This window comes from Camelus ferus, chromosome 3 (genome assembly GCF_009834535.1).
Source record: "Camelus ferus isolate YT-003-E chromosome 3, BCGSAC_Cfer_1.0, whole genome shotgun sequence".
Lineage (NCBI taxonomy): Eukaryota > Metazoa > Chordata > Mammalia > Artiodactyla > Camelidae > Camelus > Camelus ferus.
The window spans coordinates 55,834,729-55,861,773 of record NC_045698.1 but is presented as its reverse complement, the minus strand read 5'-3'; the positions used below and the strand labels follow the sequence as shown (position 1 = coordinate 55,861,773).

Sequence of the window (27,045 nt, the reverse complement as noted above, 5' to 3'; positions counted from 1 at the left end):
AATTAAATATAAAAGATAAGAGTAAAAACTGCTTTTGGGTAGCGAGGTATGTTTTACGAAATACTGCTCTCTAACGCTAATCATCAGCATGTAGAACAACTTACATGTTCATATGCAGCTTTGAAGCAGTAACACTGCTTCCATTAAGATGATATAATAGAAAAAAAATCTCAAGCAAGAACAATTACAAGGAAAGCCACTGTTTGAAAGAAGCATCATGATATCATAGAAGATTAACCCATCAGAAAACTGCACTGCGAGTTCTGGAAAACTCTTCTCCAAAAATTATTACTCCAATTGGCTCTTTGCAAGGTGTAAGACTTAATGGCAACAGTGTTCAGCATATTGGCATTAATCAAGTTCTGAAATTCAGACTGGAAGGAAAAATGCCTCAGTAGGGAAAAATGATTAAATTGTTACTTGCTGAGCTCTGGCGGTGTAATCCACAAATCAAGTTAGGCCTGCTCGTGTGGAATGGAAGTTTCCTGTTTAGGGGACTTTGGTTTGGTGTACAACAGTGAGATCTATGCTGTGAAAAGAGAGCTGCTCATTAAGTCTTTCTTCATTAATGCCACAAAATTATAGCCTGAATTGATCAGAGGCAATGGCTGGAATCAACAACAATCATGTAAAAGAGAGCATGTTATCTTAATTCTTATTTCCAATGAGTTATTAACTACCAGAAACACACCATTCTGTTAACAATTTCATCTTACCATCCCTGTGATTTAGTATGAATCTCAGACTCATTCTAGTGAGAGAGCTAATGAGAGATTGCCTGAAAGTCAGAGGTCCTCAAAGCAGAAATTTAGTCACAGACAGAAAAACTGTTACAGCAAGTTTGGGATTTGCAGATACTTACTATACATAAAGCAGGTAAACAATAAGACCCTACTGTAAAGCACAGGGAACTATATTCAGTACCTTCTAATAGCCCATAATGAAAAAGAATATGAAAGGAATATATATATATATAATATGTATATGTATAACCGAGTCACTATACTGAAATTAAGCAGAACATTGTAACAGTGTACACCAAAATATTATATACCATAAATTAACAACAATATTGTATGTAAATCAACTATACTTCAATTTAAAAAAAAAAAAAGAAGTTTAATGGTTTCAGGTGACTTGATACTAGTTAAGAACAAACTACACAAAAAAGAATCAGCCAAGCTTTCTGAAATGGCCTGATGCTACTGGGTTCTTGGCTACATGGCAGTAACTCCACGTAACGGCTTTTTCCAGTGATGGATACCTGGAGGGGGGCTTGCTGGGACTGAGAAGTTCTTAGCTATATTCAGATAAAGTCAGGATTTGTTTAAAATATCAAATGTTGCTGGACTATTTTGAGCTTCTATTCATACTTTTACAGCTCGACAGGGGGTAGGGGAGAGGTATCTGAGATGGGGTTATTGCTAGAAGGCCAGGAAGCTATTTGCAAAATAAAACAAAACAAAAACAAACAAAACAAACTCACAGAGTCTTCTAAATAATTTAGAAAAATTACTGAAGTTCAGTGATGGGTTCTCAGTCCTGTAAGGGCAACAGAAATGTCCCCATTTTTCCAACCTAGCTTAACCCAAAGAGAACACAATTTACTCGATTGGTTACTAAGTTCCAATTACTATATTCCAATTCCATTCACAGTATTACATAAAATCCAATTAAGTGAAATAGCATTCAATTATTTTTATGGTAAATCTGGATTTTCCTAAACTTTTCACAAAGTTTTATGGATAATGTTTCGGCCTAGTCTCCACCAATATGATGTGAATTTTCCTCATTCTGACTGTCTTATTTGGAATTTGGGGCTCACGTCCATCAATCATTCATGAGTTCATTTGTTCATTCAACAAAAATGTATTGAATACTTACTATTTTGCCAGGCACTGTGCCAGCTCTACATGCTGGGTCCTTCACTTTATACCATGACAGTGGATTCTAAAAAAAATCAAAAAGTCAACACTGATGATAATGAAGGTAAAATGTTGCAAGATCCTGGGGTACGTTTTGAGTAACAGAAACAACACAAATGTTCTAGCCTCATAGTTTTCGTATTAGAAGAATTTTGAGTATGCAGCTTTAAAATCATTTTCCCTTGTTCGCCATCTTCTAGCTTAGTGAATAAGAGTTTTGTGTCTTGGTTGTGTGGGCACAGATGGGCCTGAGAGGGCAGCTGAACGCTTCGGAACCCCAGGAGGGCAGGGGTTCCAATCATCTGCCTATTTGGATGCGCAGGAAAAGCAAAAATTCATTTGCACACAGTTGCTGTCCACCCGTTTGGAACTAAAATGCAGACTGAGCCCAGAATGATTTAGTGCTTACCGTTTGCACCAGGCTCCAAGCTAGGTATTAGAGTCATTGGCTCAAGGAGTTCACAAGCCAGTGGAGAAGGCAGATGGACGCACATCATGAATCACTAGTCAAATCTGCCAAGTAGGTGAAGTTTGCCTTCCTAGTCGGCTGGGTCTCTTCCCTTTGCACTTATCCAAACTTTCCGCCCCCTTCTACCTCATTAACTGAGACTCCTGCTCTCCACCCACCACCCTGGAGAATCTAATACTTCTCTGTTTATTGATTTCTTGACTGACTGATTACACCTAATTGTGAATGAGTTTCACTCATGCATTTACATCTCAAGCCTTTTATCTCTTTAAAGTAAATGTTTTGTTTTTTTGTGAAAAGAATTTCAAGCATCTGAGGGCCTTCCCATCCTTACACCAAAGTGTGTAATTAAACCGATTTTGCCCTCCATGGTCTTCAATCTCTGTTATCCCCATTCCATGCGGGAGGCCAGAGAGATTCCCTCAGGCCTGTTTCCAGGACCGAGGGTCCTGTTAACCAATGGCCCCTTTTAGCCGAGCCTAATCAACCCGTCCTTTCACCCTCCCCCCAGTGCTTTGCCTAGACTGGGTCTCCCTCCCCCCACCCCAAGGGGCATCCCAGCCCATCCCTTTGAACCCTCCTGTTCTCTTGCCCTGAGCCTCTGAGCCATTCATTACTCTGCTTGGGTTGCTGCCCCTGACAGGAAGAAAGCCTGTAGCTTCTTAAGCTCTATTGTGTGAGCCCTAAGCCACCCAAAATATCTAGATCCAGAAGGACAGAGCAATGAGAATCCACGTATTTGGTTGCAGGACTCCTCTAAGTCAAGGTACTGGAGAAGGAAGACAGGGCTCTGCAGAGGGCAGGCACAGGAATAAGCCATCATGCTGAAAATATGGGTCAAAGCCAGCATCTTTGTAAAATGTGTGCTCACCTACTTTACAACTGATTTCAGAGAAATTTCATCATCAATGCTGATTACAGATTCTGGAAATTACAGATTACACTGATCAGAGTTGTTAGTTGAAATTTTTCCCATTTTATGTTTGACGTAGGGCATAAGGAATTCATGTTTTATTAGTTGTTTCAGATTTATTTATGTTTTCCTTGATTACACTCCATTGATTATGCTCCTGTAAGATACTGGTCTGGTCTTATAACAAAGATGCTCATCACTTTTTAAATTCCTAGGGCTAATAACCCAGACTGAGAGAGTTGGTTTCCTTCCCCTAATTTCCTGCAGCCTAGAGGAAAGGGATTGTGGACCTGCATCATTCACCGTGCTGGGGTATATGAATGCCTAATGTTCAGTAGGTGCCCTATAAATACTTACTGTTATTTCCGTCAGTGCCCAACATGGTGCTGAACATGAGGCTTGAGGGGTCTCCCTGTCATCTCTTCCAAGTACCTATATTTCAGGTGTATGAACACTTTCCAACCCCCGGCTATTCCCTGACTCTGCCTTTCTTTCCTTAGCAGTCTTCCTCTTATCTTTCAATGTCATTAAATTCATAGACTCTTCTCAAATTTAAATAATAATTGTTGGTATAAAATTAATGTAAATAACATTAATTGATAATTTTAAGAATCTCTAAATTTATGGAAATCAAGACTGGAGGAAGGAAATTAGTTGACAGAGGACACAGAGCAGTATAGGCATGATCCAATAAGGACACACAGATTGGATGGGAGAGGAGTTGAGGACAGTGTGAGTTATTTCAAGGGCAGACAGTAATGTGGAGAGGGATGCAACTGATTAAGACTGGGAATAAAGGAAGAATAAAAGTTTCTAGGAGAAAATGGTAAGTCTCATTCAGGAAGTACCCATGGGACAGCCAAGAACCCATATGAGCTGAATGTATATACTTAAGCACAGGGGAGAAGTGATGGCTGGAATAGAGATTTGAAGTGATGGCTGGAATAGAGATTTGGAAGTCTCTGGTATGAAAATGGCAGTTGAAAATCATATGGAAGAGAAAAGGAGATCATTCCAGGGAAGAACAAAGCAAGAATAGCTGACCAAGATCTAAAACCCAGGAAAAAAACTGTTAAGAATGAGTTGGCTGTTATTTATAAATGATTTTAACTTTCATTTTTTCAACTATAGATGTCCACCGAGATAATATCAATGTTTTAATAATTCTCATATCTAACAGTCTGTCTTCTCCATCTAGAAGGTGCCCAACATGTTTGTTGAATTAAATGAAATTAAAATGGCATTTCTCAGCCTTGATGTTCTAATGACAGATTTTCATAATGATAACCCTGAAAGTGGGTAAGACCCCAGCATGTCTGAATTGTAGTTATTTATTCAATTTTATCCAACATTGAGCTAGTTTTAAATATATGTTGCTGCATTTTTTTGTTTAACAATCAGTAATCAATGTCTGGTGTAGGTGGTAATTCACCAGAGGACTTGATTAACCTTAGTTCATGTTGTTTAGCTTAACATATAAACGAGCTCACCACAGAATGCAGCCATTCTGCATTCAAGTCCATTTATAATTCTTTTCCTAGTTCCTTGGTCTTGAAGGCCTCTAAATCGTAGGTCAGATTTGGAGCCCAGAATCCTGGATTTCTCTGTTTTTTTTTCTCAGCAAGTTCCTTCCCCCCCCCCCCCCAATTCTCCCTCCCGTCGCCCCCTACTAGGGTTGCCATATAAAATATATTGAGGAATTGAATCATTTTTAGTATAAGTATGTCCCAAATATTGCATGGTACATACTCATGCTAAAGAGATTACTTGCTGTGTTCTGAAGTTCAAATTGAACTAGGTGTCCTGTATTTTCCATTGGCTAAATCAGATAACCCTCCTCCCTCCCCCATTTGTATTATTACAGCTATAATAGGTGAACAAGAATTTCTTCATGAGACTTCTGAACACTCTCCTTCTAAAGGTCATACAAATGAAGTTACTGAGTGTATGTTCACTAGTGAGATCAATGTATTAAAAAGATACTGTAATTACAAGTATCTAACTACAATATAACAATCAAGATATAAATTTATAAAATATTTATAACCACTGTGATATACCCTGTATACTAATAGCTATCTTAAGAATGCCATAAATATCAGTGATCATGTGTTTTAGTCTATGTAAAATATTTTAAAATAATGTACATGTTAAAAAATAAAATTTTTTTATTTCACATTTTCTAGTTGGCAATAATGAGAAAACAAGTAATTATCTTTAAATGAAAGAGCATACATTTATAAAAATGTATACAGTGTACCAGATGTACAAACTTTTAAATATTCTTTTTTTTATTTTTTAAAATTAATATATTTGGGGGGGAAGGAGGTAATTAGGATTATTTATATATTTTTAGAGGTGCTGCTGGGGATTGAACCCAGGACCTTGTGTATGCTAAGCATGTGCTTTACCAATGAAGCTATACCTCCACCCCAAGCCCTTGAATGTTTTAACTGCAGAATACCTAAAAGGGATCTTACCCTTGTTAATTATGTCATACTGTAGTTGTGCTGCCACCTTGTGTTGCTTTGAGGTATGGCCCAATTTAACTCAGTCCATTAATCTGTTAACATCAGATTGACAGTTTGGTCAATGTTAAAATTATCCTCCCATGATTAATATTTTTCATTTTACTCAAAAATGCCACATAATACCAAGAAACGTCCCCTCAAGTGTTTCATGCAAATATTTCCTAGGAGTTTAATGTCTTCTGCATATTAGAATATCATTCTTGAGATAATCACTAAAATATACATCAAGTAGTACTGTATTAATTTAAGTTTTACGGGTGAATTTAGCTTGTATCTGCATGTATGTTTCATCTACATGACCTTTTAACCTAAATTTCCTATAAATTCCTTGAACTCAATATGTTTAAAATTAAACTTATTATTTCCTTCTCCCAAGCCTGGTCTGTGTCATCTGAATATAGATACCAGGGCATTTCATTTATTATCCAAACCAGAATACTTTTGAAAGTGAAATGGGGTATCTTGCTCATTATTCCAGCAAAGCAGGGCTAAACCAGGACTGTCTCAAGCACACTGATCTTCTTATACATAAGTTAAAAATCATCATAGTCCCAATTACCCAAACTAGAAAATGTGCAGTCACTGACTACTGGTCCATCAAACTGGCCAGGAACCTCCATCTCAGGCTTCCCGCATTCCTTCTGCCTGTTGGTTCCCTTTCCTCTTCGCTTTCTTCTCCACTATCCATCACGCTTGCCAACATTCAGCATAAATCTAACAGTCCACTTCCTCCGCAATCACTCCAAACTGCTGGGAAGTACTGGGAAAACTCGTATCGCCCAGCAGACTGGACCCAGCGCACAACTTCATGGTCTCTGATTCAGCTGAATCATTAATGCTGTGTGACCATTCGACCATATTTCTTGAACGTTCTTGCTTCTCAAACTCCCTGCAGCAGATATCCAAGCCTCCCTAATTCGTACTAAAAAACAGAAACAATCTGTAAAGAACCGTCTCACTGTCTTGCCACCAAAACTAGTCCCTGACCACCAGCACCCTTTTTTCCCTTCTGCTGAAAAAAACAACAACAAAAAGGACCTCCTTTGCTTCTAAGGGTCTCAGGCAGACACTGCCCCCTGAGCTCTAGATCCTGAATCCTCCTGTCTTTTCAGAGATATTCACTATTAATTAGGCTGTTTATCTCTTGTATTCCTCAACTCCTCCTACTCCCACTCAGGTTATTTCCTTCTGTTGGCATTTAATCCTGGTCAAATCTTTTTGCCCTAAAAATATAAAACTTCCCCTAATCTCACACGAATCCTATCTACCAATCTTTCTCCTTCCCCTCAGAGCTAAACTTCATGAATTATCTATGTTCACTCTCCACCCCTCCACCCAGCCACTCTTCACCCCACTGCAGTGTGCTTTCTCCCTCAACTGTCCCACTGGAATGCTCCTCACCACGGTCACCCATGATTTGTTTTCAATGTTTCTTAGTGGCATTTACTGCTGGTGACCATGTTTCCTTTGCAACATTCTCTATCCTTGCTTGGCTTCTGTGACTGACCCTCACCCAGTGGCCACAGATTTCTTGGACTGCTCCACCTCCATCTCTGTCTCAGGCTTCTAAGAGCCTGCCTGCCCCTCAGCAGTTCTGTACTCTGACAGCTCCCGCCCAGGACGCCTTGCCCTCACTCTCCGTTTCTTCCCTGTGCACTGCTGTCTACTCCCCTGCAGTACACCTGTGCACAGGTGACTCCCAGATCTTTAGATCTGTCCCAGAATTTTCTGCTGAGTGTCCAAACCATAAACATCTCGCAACTAGGAATTCTCCCTAACATCTCAAACTCCACAGGTCCCAAATGAACTTTTCTTTCTCCTGAATTTGAACTTTCCCCAGTTTTATCGAGTTTGGTAAATGGCACTACTTACTCTCCGCTCAGTTTCCAAAAACAGAAACACAGGGATCACCATGTGGACTCTAGTCCATAAATATCTCTTGACTATATACACTCTTTTCTTATCTCCATTACCATAGGCCTTACCCCTTGTCACCAAGCTCTCTTGCCTTAACTCCTGCAAGCCTTACCCACTGTTCTGAGTCTTCAGTCTTGCTGTTTTCTAATGTACTCCTCCACAATGAAGCTAGGGTAGTCTTTCTAAAATGTAAACAGAAAAGATTTGCCTGCTTACATCCCTTCAATGGCTTTCTATCGCTGTGAAAATTAAGTCCAAATTATTTAATATGATTTGCAAGGTTCTCAGTGACCAGGTCTAGCTAACCTTTCCAGCCTCATCTCTCATCTAAAATGATCCAGCATCCCAGCTGACAGGATCAAGCGACCAGAAAAATTAAGACAATAAAACAGAAACAGATCAATAGAAGGTATAAATATTAGAGTCATCAGATACAGATTTTATGTGATTAATTTTAAGAAACTGAGTCTGAAGATTTTTAGCAAAGAACTCGAAACTACAAAAAAATGATCAAATGGAAATTCTAGAACTGAGAAAATGTAATAACTAAGAACTCAATACATGAGTTTATGAAAAGTTCAGACACACTGAGGAGATGATTAATAAACCGGAAAATAGGTCTGAAAAAAAAAAAAAAAACCAGACAGAATCCGACAGAAAAAGGATGAAAGATACTGGAGGGAAAAAAAGTAAAAGGCATGCAGGGTATAGACACTGGCATCCCAGCAGGAAAAACAGCTAATGGGGCAGAAACAATCTTACAGAAATAACAGCTCGTAACTGTCCATGTCAGGGATTCAAGGAACACTACCAAGCCCAACAGGATAAAAACGAGAAGATTAAAGGAGAATCCTGGAAGTTTCCAGAAACAAAAACTTTAAATAGACTAACAAGTAGCAAAATTAGCTAGCTGGAAATTTTGCTTGTCTTTCCACCTTAGGAGATGCCAAAAATCCGTGGGTTGGCTTGACTGTATCCTGGGTGGATCTTATCTGCTCGGCCTCCTTTCTCTGAGAGCAGAGTCTTCAAGCCTGGAGGGAAGCCCTGTGCCTGGTTCCCCGAAGGAGCTGGACTGACATAAATCTTACTGGTGACTCAGTCCCTGAAATCTGTTTTCAGATCCTATTGCTGTCTAGGAAAATTCAGGAAGCAATCTGGGAGGCTCCAACTATCTTTATCATTATTTAATATTATTTTAGATTACAGAGAGGAAATAAATATGATGACTGAGAAGTTGATGATTTATGCCGGGTATTTTACATTGTTGTAACAGTGAAGGCATTGAAAGACAGGTCTTGGTAGCCAAAGTAAATACAAATTTTAAAATACCATATGATATCACTCATATGAGGAAGCTAAAAAAAAAAGATACAAATGAACTTATTTACAAAACAGAAACAGACTCACAGACACAGTAAACAAACTTATGGTTACCAGGAGGGAAAGAGGGTGGGGAGGGATAAATTAGGAGTTTGGGATTTACAGATATTAACTACTAAGTATAAAACAGATAAACAACAATTTTATACTGTATAGCACAGCGAACTGTACTCAATGTCTTGTAGTAACCTATAATGAAAAGGAATATGAAAAGGAATACAGTTATGTATATGTATGACTGAAATATTATGTTGTATACCAGAAATTGACACAACTGATCTATGTCAATAAAAAAAAAAAAGATTTAAAAAAAATCTTTAGAATATCTCTCTTCTCTTCCCAGACATCCATGGCTCCACATCTCTCCTTCTGTACTCACGCACTGCTTTCAGGGGGGAACCCCTTCCCACGTCATCCCTCCCACCTGAAATACGACCCCCGCTAGGATCCCTTCTTGTACCACCTCCTCCAGGCAACCTCACCTTGTACTGCTAGCTAGAATTCATCACTTTTTTCCTCAATTCTTTCTTAATATTTTATTTGTATCACCATTACTTTACTTAGCACACTTTTCTATGTATTATACCATTTTTAATTGTTGAAGTGTCTTTCTTTCTTGTTAGTAGATTGTTTACCCATCTGAAGTCCTAAAGAGTTCTGACCTGAAAGGTTAGATATGGAATCAGAGTTCAAAGAACCTTCTCTGTTCCAAGGTTCCACCCACTACAGGAGTCCCTTGTGTAATATAACTGACAGATGTTTGCTGATCTGCTTCAACACCTGCAGTGGTAGAAAAACACTATGTATTTCACAGGGCAACTCATTTCACTTTTAGAGGACATCCCAAAAAGCTCTTCCTGACATTGTGCAAAACTGGCTTCCTTAACTTCCATCCATGTGTTCTAGTTTTTCCCTCTGAAGCTACACTGAATAAGTTTAAGATCTTCCCCAGTTCATATTTGGGAAATTCATTTCTAAATGCAAAACTTTGTCATGTTCTGTAAAATTCTGTGACTTTAGGTACATTGTTCCAAACTCGGCAGATCATTTTATTTCTTCCAGCCTCTAAGCCATGTTATAGTTACTCTCAGCGTTAGCTTTATAGCTCCTGTACAGACTTTGAGTCTTGGAACTCTAAGACTAAAAGGAAGAACCTTATTTATATTAACATGACTTGAAAGCAAACCCCTTGATTAATAGTGCTCACAGAATTATAAAAATGAATAGGATAATGTTCTTGTCACTGGAAAGGTCTCATTTTATTAAACAAATAGCCAGTGCACCAAAGAAATGGAAAATCAATGTCAATGCAGAGTTGAAACCCTTTCCTTTTGAAAACAGAAGGCACTGATCATCTGCACCCTTTTACTGTAACTTTATTTCATTACATATTGTTACTATTTCAAATGAATCTTCAGGGAACAGAATGAATGAACTTTTCGTTCATTCATTATCATTAAATATCTGTATCCTTAAAATGTTAGGGCATATCAAAAACTGAAACTTTAGTTTGTCTAATAGTTATTACTAGTGGTAATGCTTTAATTGCCTAAAGGTAAAATAATACATTTTGAAGAGTATGGGATCTAAACATTAAAGGAAAATATTTACTGTAATTGGTACAAAGCAAAATGTGATCTTAATTTGCATTACCGTACATTCTTTAGAAAAATACATCCCTCTACCCCATCCCTCCTTGCCTGCACCAGCATGACAATGTCCATGCTCAGGATGAGAGGTGAACCATCTGTGACTCCTGAATAATAATCATTCTAAATTCTAAATGGTAATGTATTTGCCACAGGCCAGCAACTGCCACCTCAAACTGATGGGAGGGGAGAGGGTCACCCAGAGATGACACATCTACAATACTTCAAATGCCAGGCTTCCCACCTTTTAAAAAATCCTGCTTTCTACACAGCATAGCGGTAGCTAAGTATAAGCTTAGTATAAGCTTTGAATAAGGCATTTGTTTCAATCTACCAACAGAATTCCAGCGTTCTGCTCTTAAAGTAGGTGTAGCTTGAATTATACTATTATTATCAACATTTTAATCAACTGTAAATTAAACTTATTATCCTAGGGGGAGAGTATAGCTCAGTGGTAGAGCACATGCTTAGCTTGCACAAGGTCCTGCATTCAATCCCCAGTATGTCCATTAGAAATAAATAAAAAGATAAACCTAATTACCTCCAGCCCCCCACCCCAAAAAAAACCCCAAAACAAACAAAAAATTTAAACTTACTATCCTAAACTATGGAACAGGACTGATTTAATTTTAAATATATCAGTAATCAGTTCTTTCTTTGCTTACACATTTCATTTATGAATCGCAAATCTGAATTTTTGGTGCATGCGTGAAAGGTACAGGATACTTAAGTTTGAATGAACTATTTAAAAAAAAAATTTCCTTCAACTGTTCCCTGATATGCAACTGAAAGTTATCCAAGCATACACGAAATGCCTTACAGTGTATCGACTGCCTGTGAAGTTGAGATTTTGATAAAATTGCACGTATGCTCTGCTTAATGCCTATGATCCTTTGATTAAGGAAGACTGCTGAGTAGCAGAGCAAATCTCTACACAGCCCACAGGATTTCTCCTTGAAGTAAAACAAAGGCATCCTGGGTCTTGATAATTTATAATTTGAAAGGCAGCTATGCTCACAACCATCGACACGCTAACTTAAAATCTGAACTGTATATTTGCTCCCTAAGTTTATTCAGTGCAAACAGGCTCTATGTAAGGTACCCAAACAAAACTCGTCACCATATAAAGTCACCAAAACAATTTTTCGACACACTTGATAAAAAAAAAAAATCTCCTTCAAAGTTATCAGCCCTTGGTGGTCACCAACTGATTAAATAGCCAACTGAAATGTGGTGAAGGGAGATGAAAACAAACTGTCTCCTTATTTATAAAGCCAAATCTTTACATTTGCTTGCAGTAAAGTCTGCCTGTGGGCTGAGATACAAAGTGTAAAACAGGTTCGAAGTTACTTCAAGGTGGGGTATGGAAGGAGATGGGAGACAGAAGGAATAAATTCTATGAAAAAAAATCTCCATCAATAGTTTATTGATGATAAACTACATTGCATTGAATATTTTACATTTGTTTGGTTACTATATGGTTTTCAAAACCTCAACTTTATTTTATATACACTGACAAAGTTACTTTTTACTGACGTAGCATTTTCTCTTTCTTTAATCATCAGCTGATAATTTACCCACAAGAGTGGATTCAGGTTTTCACAGCTAATATATTAAGTGGATATTAAAAATTATTTAACATGTTTTTTAAAAATTTGAAATAACATATTCTACCAAAAAACATTACATTTCCACTTAATCAAGAGGGGCTAATCCTTAAGTAGAATTGAGCATTGTGTATAAGGTGCTAAGTTAGAAAAGTAATGGGGCAACTTTTTATATCCATGCTGATGAAGTTTAAGTTTCATTTATTTCAGTCATTTTGGAGCTTGTACTATGGAGTTAGGTAGACCTGGATTTAAATCCCAATTCTGATTTTACTATGACCAGCTATGCACCTTGTGCAAATTACTTAAGACTTGAGTGTCATTATCCATTTTAAAATAGAGTGATTAATAGTATTTGCCTGTGTTCTGAGAATCCATCAAGATAATATACGTAAAGCACCATATAAAGCTATTTAAATTATTTTCATAAACTACTAAGGGAAATAGGTGAATGTTTATTTAATAATGGCAAAATGTGATCTTAATTTGCATGACTGTACATTCTTTAGAAAAATACATCCCTCTACTCCATTCCTCCTTGCCTGCAACATATATTTCTATACATAAAGAACACTATAAATCAAAATAAAGGGAAAATGTCTTCAACATACACCAAAGGAGCAGTATCTTTAATATACAAAAAGTTCTTAAAAATCAGTACTTTATTTTCAACAAGAGTGCTAAGACAATTGAGTGCAGAAAGTAAACTTTTTAAAAAAATGATGCTGGAACAACTAGGTAGCCACACAGAGTAATAAAGTTAGATCTCTACCTCACATCATATACAAAAATTAATTTAATACAGAGCAAAAGCCTAAATTTACAAGCTAAAATTATAAAACTCTTAGAAGAAAACACAGGAGTTAATATTCATGACCTTAGATTCGGCAATGTTTTCTTAGATATGACACACACACAAAGGCACAAGCGACCAATGAAAAAACAGATAAGCTGGATTTGATCAAAATGAAAAACTTTTGTGCTGCAAAGGACAGTATCAAGAAAATGAAAAGACAACATACAGATTGGGAGAAACATTTGCAAACTGTGTATTAAATAAGGGTCTGTTATCTGGAAGATACAAATAACTCTTACAACTCAACAATTCAAAAAAAAAACAATTTAAAAATGGGCAAAAGATTTGAATAGACATTTTTCCAAGAATATATATAAATGACCAATAAGCATGAGAAAAGATGCCAAATATCATTAGTCATTAGGGAAATGAGGTATCACTTCACACCCACTTAGAATGGATATAATTTAAAAGACGGACAATAACAGGTGCTTGTGAGGGCGTGGGGAAGTTTAAAACCTCATGCATCATTGGAAGAGATGAGAAAGAAGAAGTGCAATTCCATTTCTAGGTACATAATATGTTCACATAAAAACCTGTATATGGATTTTTATAGCAACCTTATTCATTAGAGCCAAAAAGTGGAAAAATAACCCAAATATCCATCAACTGCTGAATGGATAAACAAAATGTGGTATAGCTATATAATGGATTATTATTCAGCCATAGAAAGAATCAAGTACTGATACATGCTGCAGAATGGGTGAACCTTGAAACCATTATGCTCACTGAAAGTGGCCAGTCATTAAAGGACCACATACTGTATGATTCCATTTATATGAAATGTCTGGAACGGATAAATCTGAATAGATGGAAAGTAGATTAGTGGTTGACGGAGAATGGGGGCAGGAATGAGTGGGGAGTAACTACTCATGAGTACAGGATTTCTTTTAAGGGTGATGAAATGTTCCAGAATTAGATAGTAGTAACTGTTGCACAGCTTTGTGGGTATATATCTTTAATACAATAATCTTACTGATACATCTAGAGAAAACTCTAATTTGAAAAGATACATGCATCCCAATATTCACAGCAGCACTATTTATGACAGTCAAGACATGGAAGCAACCTAAATGTCTATGGGCAAATGACTGGATAAAGAAGGTGGTGGTATATTTATACAATGGAATACTGCTCAGCCATAAAAAAGAATAAAATAATGCCATTTGCAGCAACATGGGTGGACCTAAAGATCATCGTTCTAAGTGAAGTAATCCAGAAAGAGAAAGAAAAATACCGTACGATATCACTTATATGCAGAATCTAAAAAAAAATAAAGGAAAAAAAAAGGACATGATGAACTCATCTACAAAACAGAAAGACTTGCAGACATAGTAAACAATCTTATAGTTACTAAGGAAAGGGAGTGGGAAGGGATAAATTTGGGAGTTTGAGATTTGCAAATGTTAGCCACTATGCATAAAAATTGATTTTAAAAAAAACAAGTTTCTTCTGTATAGCACAGGGAACTATATTCAATATCTTATAATAACCTTTAATGAAAAAGAATATGAAAACAAATGTATTTATGTATATGCATAGCTGGAACATTGTGCTATACACCATAAATTGACATACTGTAGCTGTATGTACTTCAATAAAAAAAATTTATTTTAATCTCACTTTGTAGAATCTAGCCAAAGAAAAGAATTGCTTACCTAAAGCTATGTAATAACAATGCTGTTTTATTAGTAAAATACAGATATACTTAAATATCCAAAAATAGGTAATTGTTTAAAATATTTTTGGCATACACATTGTAATAGTGTAACATGCAGGTATTAAATATGATGTAAAAGGATCTAATGAAATGAAAAGATGCCCATCATGTACTCAGTTTTAAAAATTCACTATTATGAAGCCACTATGGAGAACAGTATGGAGGTTTCTTAAAAAACTAAAAACAGAGTTACCATATGATCCAATAATCCCACTGCTAGGGATACAACCAGGGAAAACTCTAATTTGAAAAGATACATGCACCCAATACTCATAGCACTATTTATAATAGCCAAGACATCGAAGCAACCTAAGTGACCATCAACAGATGAATGGATAAAGAAGAGGTGGTATATATATCTACAATGGAATATTATTCATCCATAAAAAGAATGAAATCATGCCACTTGCAGCAACATGGATGGACCTAGAGATTATCATACTAAGTGAAGTAAATCAGACAGAAAAACACAAATATCATATGATATCACTTATATGCAGAATGTGAAAAAAATGATACAAAGGAACTTTTTACAAAACAGAAACAGACTCATAAACATAGAAAACAAACTCATGGTTACTAAAGGAGGAAGAGGGGGATAAATTAGGAGTTTGGGATTAGCAGATACAAACTACTATATACAAAATAGATAACAAGGACCTACTGTATAGCACAGGAAACTGTATTCAGTATCTTGTAACAATCTATAATGGAAAAGCATCTGGAAAATTTTATATATATACATATCACTTTTTAAAAAGTCATATAATTTGGTTCCATTTCAGCAAAAAAAGAAAAGCATTTATATTTGGCTAAAATGTTTGGATAGGTATGCAATAAAATAAAAAAAATAATCTCTGGTGGAATTGTGGATGATTGTATTGATTTTTAACATTTATTAAGGTACAATTGACATACAATAAACAGTACATGTTCAAAGTGCACAAATGATAGTTTCCATGTAAATATGCCTGTAAAATCATCACTACAACTAAGATAATAAAAACGTTTGTCACCCAAAAAGTTTCCAGATATACCTTTGTAATCCTTCCCCTAATCCCTCTTCCTCATTCACAAACACTGGTCTGCTTTCTGTCGCTGAAAATTAGTTTGCATTTTCTAGAATTTCATATAAATAAAATCATTACTATGAAGTCTTATAAAATCTGGCTTTATTCATGCACCATTAGTTTGAGCTTCATTCATGTTGTTGTGTATATCGATGGTTCAGTCCTTTTTATTCTGAGTCGTATTTCAGTCTGGATACCACAATTTGTTTATCCAGTCATCTGTTGATGGACATTTAGGTTGTCTCCATTTTCAGACTGCTACAAGTAGAGCAGGTATGAATATTCATTTGTAAGTCTTTATATAGACATATGCTTTCATTTCTCTGGAGTAAACAGGAGTGGAATGGCTGGCTATTATGGTAGGTAATGTTTATATTTTTATTTAATCAACAGTCAAACAGTTTCCAAAGTGATTATACAATTTTACATTTTCTCCAGCAGTGTGTGACAGAGTTCCAGTTGCTCCACAGCCTCTCCAACACGTGGTATGTTTAGTCCTATTAAATTTAGATATTCTAATAGTTATGTGGTGGTATCTTGCTGTGACTTTAATTTGCATTTCCATAATAACTAATGACGGCATCTTTTCATGTGTTTATATTCCATTTGTGTATCTTCTTTAGTGACATGTCTTTTCAAATCCCTTGCACATTTGAAATTAGTTTTTATTTGTTTTCTTGTTATTGATTTTTAAGTATTCTTTATATATCCTGGATACAAGTCCTTTATCAGATATGTATTTTGGAAACATTTCCTCCCAGTCTGTAGTTTGTCTTTCCATATTCTCATCAATCTCTTTTGAAGAACAGAAGTTTTTGAATGATGTTGATGAAGTCCATTTATTAATTTTTTTTCTTATAAGTATCATGCTTTTGATGTTGTAGCTTGGAAATCTTTATATAACCCACCATCCCAGACATTCTCCTATGGTTTTTTCCTGAAACTTTCATAGGTTTAGATTCTAAATTAAGTTTAATAATCTATATTGAGTTAGTTTTTAAAATATATATGGTACAAGACATGGACTGAAGCTCATGTTTTTGCATATGGATATCCATGTTTTTCCGCACCATTTGTGGAAAAGATTATCCTTTTCCTCCACTGGATTTCCTTTGTATCAGGCTAAAAAACCAGTTGACTACATATGTTTGATTCTATTTCTCTATGCTATACTCTGTTCCTTTTGTGTATTTGTTTATCTTGCCGTAATTACCACACGATTTTGATTACTGTAATATTATGTCTTAAAGTCAGGCAGTTTAAGTCCTCCAACTTTGTTCTTCCTTTTCTAAATTGTTTATCTATTCCAAGTAATTTGCATTTCCATATGAATCTTAGAATCATCTTGTCCACTTCTATGAATATGTGTGCTAGGATTCTGATTGGGAATGCACTGAATCTATAGATCAATACAGGAAGAACTGATATCTTAAAGGTATTGAGTCTTCTGCTCCATTAACGTATCATATGTCTCCACTTACTAAGTTTCCTTTACTTCAAGCGATGTTTTGTAATTTTCAGTAATCAAGTTTTTCATATCTTTTGCCTGATTTCTGCCTCAATATTTCATACTTTTGAAAGCTACTATAAATGGTTTTCTTTCAACTTCTGCATTATTCATTGCCAGATATACAAATGGAATTGATGTTTGTACACTGAGCTTGTGTCCAGCAACCTTGCTAAATTCAGTTATCAGTTATTGTAGCTTTTTGTAGATTCATTATGACTTTTTGTGTAGACAATCCTGTTGTGTGGGAATAAAGTTTTAATCCTTCCTTTGCAACACTATCTAGAAACCTAGAGCAGAATGCTGAAAGTAAATAGTAAAGGCATACATGTTTGCCTTGTTTCTGATCTTAGGAGTAAAGAATTCAGACCTTCACCATTAAGCTGTAGGTTGTAAACAAGTGTTCTTTATCAGATTGAGGAAGTTCTTTTCTATTACTAGTTTATTGAGTTTTTATTAAGAATGGATTCTGAATTTTGCCTAATGTTTTTCATCTATTTATTGAGATGATATATAATCTATCTACCTGTCTGCCTGTCTACCCACCTATCTGTCATTAATCTAATCTACATACATATAGTATATACTTAATATACTGATTACATTGATTTTCTAATGTAAAATAAACTTTGAATTCATGGAACAAATACCATTTTGTCAAATCTGTTTTATATGTTGTTGGATTAGCTTTGATTAAATTTTGTAAGCGTTTTTGCATTTTTGTTCATGAAGGGTACTTGATCTGTAGTTTACTTTTATTGTAATGTCTTTGGTTTCGGTATTAGAATAATGTTGGCTTCACAGACTTTATTGATAAACACACCTTCCTCTTCAATTTTCTCCAAGAGTTTGTGTAAATTTAATATTATTTCTTCTTCAAATATTTGGCTGAATTCACTGGGGAAGCCCTCTGGGCCTGAAAGCTTTGCTGTTGTTGTTTTCATGGGAAAGTTTTTAACTACAAATTCAATTTCTATAAGAGATATAGAGCTGTACAGGTAATGTAATATTTTGCTTGTGCAAGCTTTGGTAATTTGTATCTTTCAAGTAATCTGACCATTTCATTTAGTTCACTGGACTTACTAGAATAAAGTTTCATACTATTCCTTTATCTAGTTTATATCTATAAAATTTGTAATGATGTTACCTCTTTCATTCATGATATTGATAATCAATGTCTTTCATCTTTCATCACATTAGCCTGGATAGAGGTTTATCAATTTTACTGATCTTTTCACAGAACCATCTTTTGTTTCCATTGATTTTCTCATTGTTTCTATTTTCTACTTCATTGATTTCTGTTCTGATTGTTCTTATTCTTTCTTCTGCTTACACTGGGTTTCATAAGCTCTTCTTTTTCTAGTTTCTTAAGGTGAAACTGAAGTCACTGACTTGAGACTTCTTCATTTCTAATATAGGTGTGTAAGGCTATAAAACTTTCACTATATTATACTTCAGCTGCATACCAGAAATTCTAATATGTTGAGTTTTCATTTTTATTCAGCCTAAAATAACTTTTTTTTAACTTTTTCTATGACCCTTGGGTTATTTAGAGGTTTGTAGTTTAGTTTCTAAATATATGCATATATTCCACATTTCTTCTTGTCATTGCTTTCTAACTTAAATCTAGCACTACCCAACATTTTCTTATTCTAGGTTCCAATGTATTCCTCAAATATTTTTCATAAAACCTTTTAGCCCCCATTTACAGATGTTTCTTTCATGAACAAACAGCTAATGAGAATTCCATGGCCTAAACATTCCACTTTGAATAACATCTCACACTTTCTCCAAAATCAGAAATTCATCACACTCCTAAAAACCTGTTTCTACATCTGTGACTTTGGCTTTTATGATCTCCTTGGGTGGCTCATTTTTTCCTGGCATTTCTAAACCTCAAATTATGAAACAATCTCTCTTAAAAAAAGTACCAGAGATTCTTAACGACGTTCTTGCTTTGTGTGTTTAAGAGGCAAAAAAAAAAAAAGGCCAAAGCAAGGTATTTTCAAAATTTAAGATTGTCCTTTGCATTATATTCAGCCCAAACAGATAAGACAGATTACTGGTGCCCAGAATATGTCCCATGTAGCCTTTCTTTTTAAGTAAGCTGAAAATTGCTTCCTCAATTACTTGAAACTTCTGGGTGGTCTTTTAAAAAATAGTTCTTTGAAGAAAGTAGTGAACAAATACTACTGTAAATATAAAGTAACATTGGTCCTTTCACTTTGAAGCTAAGAAAGAATGAAGAGAAATTCAGTACTTTTTGTTTATTCATATAGAATTTCCTATCTCTGACTTTTAAGAGGGAAAAATTCTACATAAATCCAATGGAAGAAAAAATTTTTTAAAAGATGTGTATATATTTGGGCTTAGACTTAGCCAAGTTTAATTAATTAAATGCATGTGTGTGAGTGTGTGTGTATAAACTACTTGGTTTGCTTATTTTTATATGTGAATAGATGCATAAACACATACTGCATTCTATATTGAAATCACTGTATAATAAATTTAAAATATCTGGGGATATATAGTAAATAAAGAACTCCATCCAATTCTGAGAAAATTGGCCATTACTTAGCCTTAGTCTGCACATTTGATTCCACTTTCAGATCTGAAATCACCCCTCTGTCTTCTCTCCATATTATCCCCCATTACAGCTTGCCCTAGGCAAAATACTTAAGTAGTTGAAGTTGCTTTTATGGACGCTCCATTATCTTCCAGAGATTCCTTTTCCCTTTTTATTCTCTTGGTTGGTCAGTGAAAAAAAAGTGTATTCCAGTTGTGAGGCTTTTTATTTCCCTGAAAAATATCCATTTAGGCAGCTCATCCCTCCAGGGAAACACAGGACAGGCTGACAATATTAGCGATCCTCACTTCTCAAATGCCTGTAACTCTGGTCTTCAGTACTACACTGGCTGTGTCATGCTAACAATTTGACAGTGAAATCAGTCACCACTTAGCGCTCAGAGTATATACAGTTCTGGTGATGGCTAAATCCAGTGACCACCCACCCACCCCGAACAGGAAGGACAGTCAAATGAATTCTGTTACACACACAAAAAAATTCTTACCAACAGGGACTTTATAATTGGGACAAATGGCTAAGGGACTGGGAGCAAATTTAAATTAGGTAGACTGTGTGCCTATTGTAGACTGCAAATCCTTAAGGCATGCTCATTCTAAATGGGATTTTTGGCTGTATAAATACAATGTCTCTACTAAGAATTGTACTTAGGCCTGAACACAGAACACTGAATTTAAGTTCCCCATGGTGTTACTGAGCTTTATCAGCTGTTGGCCAAATGGGCACTGGTTAGCAAATGAATATTGTCATGGCCTTCAGCTTAGTTTTCTTGGCTTATGGTTTTGTTAGCAGAATTATTAATAGCTGTTTCTCACTGTCCATCAGCAGAAGGTTTCCTCCTTCTGTCCACCATTGCCCTGGACGCATCATTTTCTAGGACAGTTGTCTTCCCAGTCTATATTAATGTCTCTCATTTAAATAAGCCTCCCTCAAATACCCATTAACAAAAAAAAAAAAAAAAAAAAAAAAAAAAGGACTCAAATCTGCATCTGGCAAATACCATCCCAGGAAATTATCCAAAATCATGGATGACAACAAAAGAGGTCAACAACCATTTGCTTTTTCATGTGCAGATAATTATTGGAGAGAATCTGACTTGCCAATTATGCTAGTATTTTGAAGCAACTGCATTTTTCGATTAAGAATGAGGACTTCTTAAAGTGGGGCTGTGCCAATGCGCTAATGCCAGATCCATTGTGGACACTGAAAAGTTCCACTTGTGAAGGGACCCAAATAAAGAATGGCAGGAACGATGCTGCTGCAAAGAGATAGATGTGGCCTGTGCCTCAGAACAGGCAGCCAAGGTGGATAGTACAATTCAGCAATCACTGGGATGACTTCTTGGACAAAATTTCTCCCATTGCCTGATGTGTTCACTATGAAAGATAAACCTTTGAATCAAAAGCATTATTAGAGGAGCAAGAGATTATCAGAAGACTATAGGCAAAGGAAGTGTTAGTTTCAAGGGGAAAGAGGGTCAGGACAGCAGGTCTGAAGAGGGGGCCTGAATGTATAGACCCATGCTTAGCTTGAATGTCCCAGACACCAGGGTGTTCTAAAAAGAGAAAGAGGAAAATGGAAACCAAGGGAGACATGGAGGGATACGGGAGCAAATTCATTTCATCCCATTTGGCCTATTTTGTGACTCAGACAGTCTTGTCTATCTAACATTTGTACTTTAAGAAAACCAAGAAGATAAAAACACCATTTTGATATTTCACTTGAAGAGCAGTAACGGAAAATGTTCTACATAAACACAATTCCAGAATTTTGGTATTTTAATACCAAAGGGCACAAATAAAGTTTATCAAATCCTCCTGATGCTTTCTCTCTTTTTTCTCTTTCCTCTGTATAAAGAATGAGGTGTTCTCTCCCTCACACCATACACAAAAATAAATTCAAAATGGCTTAAAGATTTAAATATAAGACATGACACCATAAAACTCTTAGAGGAGAACATAGGCAAAACGTTCCCCGATATAAATTGTAGCAATGTTTTCTTAGGTCAGTCTCCCAGGGCAATAGAAATAAAAGCAAAAGCAAACAAATGGGACCTGGTCTAATTTATAAACTTTGGCATAACAAAGGAAATCATAAACAAAATGAAAGGTCAACCTACAGACTAGGAGAAAATATTTGCAAACAATGCGACTGACAAGGGCTTAATTTCCAAAATATACAAAGAGCTCACACAACTCATAACAACAACAACAACAACAACAACAACAACAAAATTCAATCAAACAATGAGCTTAAGACCTAAATAGACATTTCTCTGAAGACATCCAGATGGCCAATAGGCACATGAAAAGATGCTCAACATAGCTAATTATTCAAGAAATGCAAATCAAAACTACAATCAGGTATCACCTCACACCAGTCAGAAAGGATATCATTAAAAAATCTACAAATGATAAATGCTGGAGATGGTGTGGAGAAAAGGAAACCCTCCTACACTGTTGGTAGGAATGTAAATTGGTGCAGCCACTATGGAAAACAGTATGGAAATTCCTTAAAAAACTAAAAGTAGAGTTACCATTGATCCAGCAATCTCATTCCTGGGCATATATCCAGAAAAAACCAAAACTCTAATGCAAAAATATACATGCACCCCAGTGTTCACAGCAGCATTATTTACAATAGCCAAGACATGGAAGCAACCTGAATGCCCATCAACAGATGACTGTATAAAGAAGATCTGGTGTGTGTATATATATATATATATATATACACACATATATATATATACACACATACATACATATACATACACAATGGAACATTACTCAGCCACAGAAATGAATGAGATAATGCCATTTGCAGCAACATGGATGAACCTAGAGATTATTATACTAAGTAAAGTAACTTAGACAGAGAAAGAAAATTATCATAGGATATCACTTATATGTAGAATCTAAAAAATGATACAATGAACTTATTTACAAAATAGAAACAGACTCACAGATGTAGAAAATAAACTTATGGTTACCAAAGGGGCAAGGAAGGGGGAAGGAGGCATAAATTGGGAGTTTGGGATTAGCAGATACAAACTACTATATATAAAAAAGAGAAATAAAAAAGACCTACTGTACAGCACAAGGAACTATATTCAGTATTTTGTAATAACCTATTATGAAAAAGAATATGAAAAGGAATCTGTATATACATGTATAATTGAATTACTTTGCTATACACAAGAAACTAACGCAATATTATAAATCAATTATACTTCAGTAAAAAAAATCCAAAAGAAAGAATAGGGTATTCTAAAACATTAAAACTGACAGATAGAAACCACAAAATAGTCATGAGGATAGTCTTCTAGCCTACATGATGGAGATTCATAGACTAATAATACAATGTCAGCATTGCTCTGATCACAGCAACTGCCTCCTAGTTGGGGAAATTGAATGTCTAATCACATCAGTCTGACACCAAATGCAATAAATTCAATGGAATTTAAAGAGCTCCTTTCTGGTTTGGATTCCCTAATGGTGAGAGATATCTGGGGATACAGACTGCATTTTATATACTTGTCTCTGAAGTATTACTGAATAAATACTTTGCATATGATACCAATAAGTAGATATTTATTCTGCTGATGCATATGACTAACTAGAAATTTATGCTTTTGCTGAAAGGGCTATTTTGCAAAGACCTTCCTAAACTATCACTAAAAATGCAAATTGTAGTCAAGAGTTTCCTCACTGAGGGCTATGCTATTTGTCTCAGCGGGAGAAGCAGCAGGTGCATCCTTAGGCCGTTTACTACATACTGAGAGAATATTTGCCAATTATGCAGTTTTAAAAATTGATTTTGACTGAACCAGATCACTGAAGTCAATGATTCAATGAGATCATTGTCTTTTCCTCATTTCCTGTGTTTATCTGCTTTTTAATGACCATTTGCCCTTTTTTACACCAGTTTTATTGTATACAACTTATTTTTAAGCAAATTTCCTCTTTTGTTTTATATTCCAAAATACCTGTCACCTTAACTACCTTAACTTTCAAACAGCCAACATAACCTAATAACTTTTTTTTTAAGCAATGGCATTTTTACAGAATGAAATTCTTCCCTTGAAATTCAGGAATGAATCAAAAAACAACACACCCTTACAGATGTGAAGAAAATAAACATTATCCTGCCCTTGAACTTCCTGAAACTTAAATGACCTTCTTTCGTTTTGTATCAGTTTGCATGCCACCTGCTCTACTATCTTTCCCCACCCCTGGGCCCAGCAGAGGGATTCAGGAAGGTTTCCTAAGTTCACTCGCTGACTGTCTCTAAATCGGCGGGGCAGGGTGGGGTGGAGGACAGGGCACATGCCTTGCTGACACTGCATTTGATGCACTTCAGTCAGCATTAGCAGAATGAAGAGGTGCCGTGGTTGCCTCTGAATTCATTCATCGCTAGAAATTACCATCTGAAGTCCAGCAACACTGAACCTGCTGATTTCATGACTGGTATAATATTGCCATCTCAGATAAGAATTAAAGTCCCTGGATTTCACTATCTTTGTCTCCTCTAAGCCAAAGGAGGCTTCCTTCCATTAGTCTGGCAGAAAAGGACAGCAGGGCTCAAAAAGCCTAAGGTGATTCTATTTGACAGACTGGTCTTGCTCCCTTTTCTACCTTTTCACCACTAGTAAAAGCTGCTTCTTCATTTTATCTGTCAAACCTTTTGCTTTTCGTGACAGAGGTCACATAATCATGCAAGGAGTGCATCAAATTTAAGCAAATTTTAAATTAGCAAGTAGGAAGAAATGAGATAGATTGTTTGGCCTCAGGTCTTGTTCTTTCCCTTTTTTGCCCCTATTTGACTACATTTTCCATCCCTAATTTTTGTTTCGACTCTGTGACCAGCGGTAGTATAATTTCAAACAATCTCCAGAGTACCTGGTGAAGAAATCGATGAGGAAATGCGGATGAGAAATCAATTCCACTCATACGAAGCCTTCAATGACTTGTCCTGCGTTTATTTTCTATCAGTGTGAGAATATTCTATCAGTAAGACAGGCTAGGGACTGGAGATGGAGCTAGAGGAGGTAGACAATTAGCACTGAGAGTCCATTTAAATGCCTGCAAAGCTTTTTTTGCTTTATGCTGTTCCACAAATGGGCTTCAAGAACTTGTGTGGAAATGCCTGCAAGAAGGTACAGGAAGTCGTATGCTCTTGGCCAAAAGTGGTCCTTTTATGTCAGAGCATATTATCTTTTCAAATGAGGAACATATTTGAAAGATAACAGGTTGATTTGTAAATACTAACTACTATATATAAAAAAGATAAAAAAGGTCCTACTGTATAGCACAGGGAACTATAGTCAATACCTTGTAATGGCCTATAATAAAAAAGAATATGAAAAGGAATATATATATATATGGGAATCACATGCTGTACACCAGAAACCAACACAACATTGTATATCAGCTATACTTCGGTTAAAAAAAAAAAAAAGAAAGAAAAGATGACAGGTTGAGGTAAACCAGAAAAGATCACAGCAATCAACAGAAAAAATGGAGTAACTGAGTTACCCTAACAATTACCTAGTTAATTCTAGCATACCCTTGCATCAGTTGGGTTTAGAACCACAGAAATGCCAATCTTTTTACATATGCATTGAACACTCACTGAAAACTCACTGCATGTCCAGAGTATAAAGACTAATAAAGTATCTTTTTTGTCTTCAGGGGGTTTGAAGTTTTACAACACTGGCATGGAATCAAACACTTTTTGATGCTTCATTTATCATTTGAAAATTAAATGATTGTTTTTTAAATTTGTATGAAATGTGATGATTTGTCCAATAGGTAAGTTGTGTGTGTCACATATCTAATATCTAGAGGGCTTCAGGGTATGGTTGCACAGGTTGTGTACTGTACAACACTGGAGGCTGCCACTTATCATGCAGTGCACAGACCAAAGCCAGTGGCCCTGAGCTCCTACTGTGTGCCAGAGGATACTGTGAACACAGTTTCTACCTTCTTGGAGCTTGCAATCCAGTTGTTATGTGTCCATGCAATAGGCTGGATTCTGCCCTTGAATCCCATAAAATATTTCTAGACCCACTTTAAGGTATGTGGTTTGACAGTCTTTTGCTATAACTCGATATGAAAACTTATTAAATTTTTGATGTGTTCCATACTTACACTGATCATTGAATTCACAGCAATATCTATGTTAATCTGGCCTTCCTGAAGACTGAATGACAATTCAATACTAAAAGTTAACCTGATATCTTTAAAATTTTTTTACATTTTACTTTCATAAAAAATTGGGAATCTTTTTCAAGTGTGTTATGCATGCATATTTAGTAAACAGAATACACAATATGATTAAGAAAATCCCTCTTAGGGGTGTGGAGGAAAGGAACCCTCCTACACTGTTCATAGGAATGTAAATGAGCACAGTCACTATGGAAAACAATATAGGGGTTCCTTAAAAAACTAAAAATAGACTTACCATATGATCCAGCAATTCCAGCTCCTGGGCATGTATCTGGAAAAGAACCAAACTCTAATCTGAAAATATTCGAATGCACCCCAGTGTCCATAGCAGCATTATTTACAATAGCCAAGACACAGAAGCAACCTAAATGTCCATGAACAGAAGACTGGATAAAAAAGATACTCACACACACACACACACACACACACACACACACACACACACACAAACTACTATCTTGTTTAGAAGAGTTGCTAGTATCAGAGAAATATGCAAATAAGCATGACATGCAAGGCCTTCTTGCCACTGCCCACTTGTCTGGCCAGTGCATTCTGATCATCCTGCTCTCCACAGTCACATGCAGCTATATGAAGTCCTATGAGCAGCCCAAGCCTCTCACAGCTCATTTCCTTTGCATGTGCTATTCTAACAGACTGCAGTACCTATTCCCCTCTTCTCTATCTCCTTCT

General features: G+C 36.0%; 1 protein-coding gene and 1 long non-coding RNA gene across 5 annotated transcripts in view; one reads left to right on the top strand and one right to left on the bottom strand.

Annotated features, from left to right (window-relative positions):
- The window catches only part of HAPLN1 (hyaluronan and proteoglycan link protein 1), a 72,494-nt gene that overhangs the window by 3,330 nt on the left and 42,119 nt on the right, over positions 1–27,045 (top strand). The window contains exon 2 of one of the 4 annotated variants that reach the window (XM_032475513.1): positions 16,479–16,522. The exons of 1 other annotated variant lie outside the window; for it this stretch is intronic. The gene's annotated coding sequence lies outside the window, so the exon portion shown is untranslated. Of the gene's footprint in view, positions 1–16,405; positions 16,523–27,045 lie in introns of those variants that run through there. 2 more of the 4 variants (XM_032475506.1, XM_032475497.1) reach the window with 2 other exon arrangements.
- Positions 1–27,045, bottom strand: part of LOC116662162 — a 200,872-nt gene that overhangs the window by 163,144 nt on the left and 10,683 nt on the right. The window contains exons 2-3 of the long non-coding RNA XR_004318156.1: positions 26,591–26,626; positions 1,885–1,950 (exon numbers count right to left, since the gene is read on the bottom strand). This is a non-coding gene — a long non-coding RNA (uncharacterized LOC116662162). The remainder of the gene's footprint in view (positions 1–1,884; positions 1,951–26,590; positions 26,627–27,045) is intronic.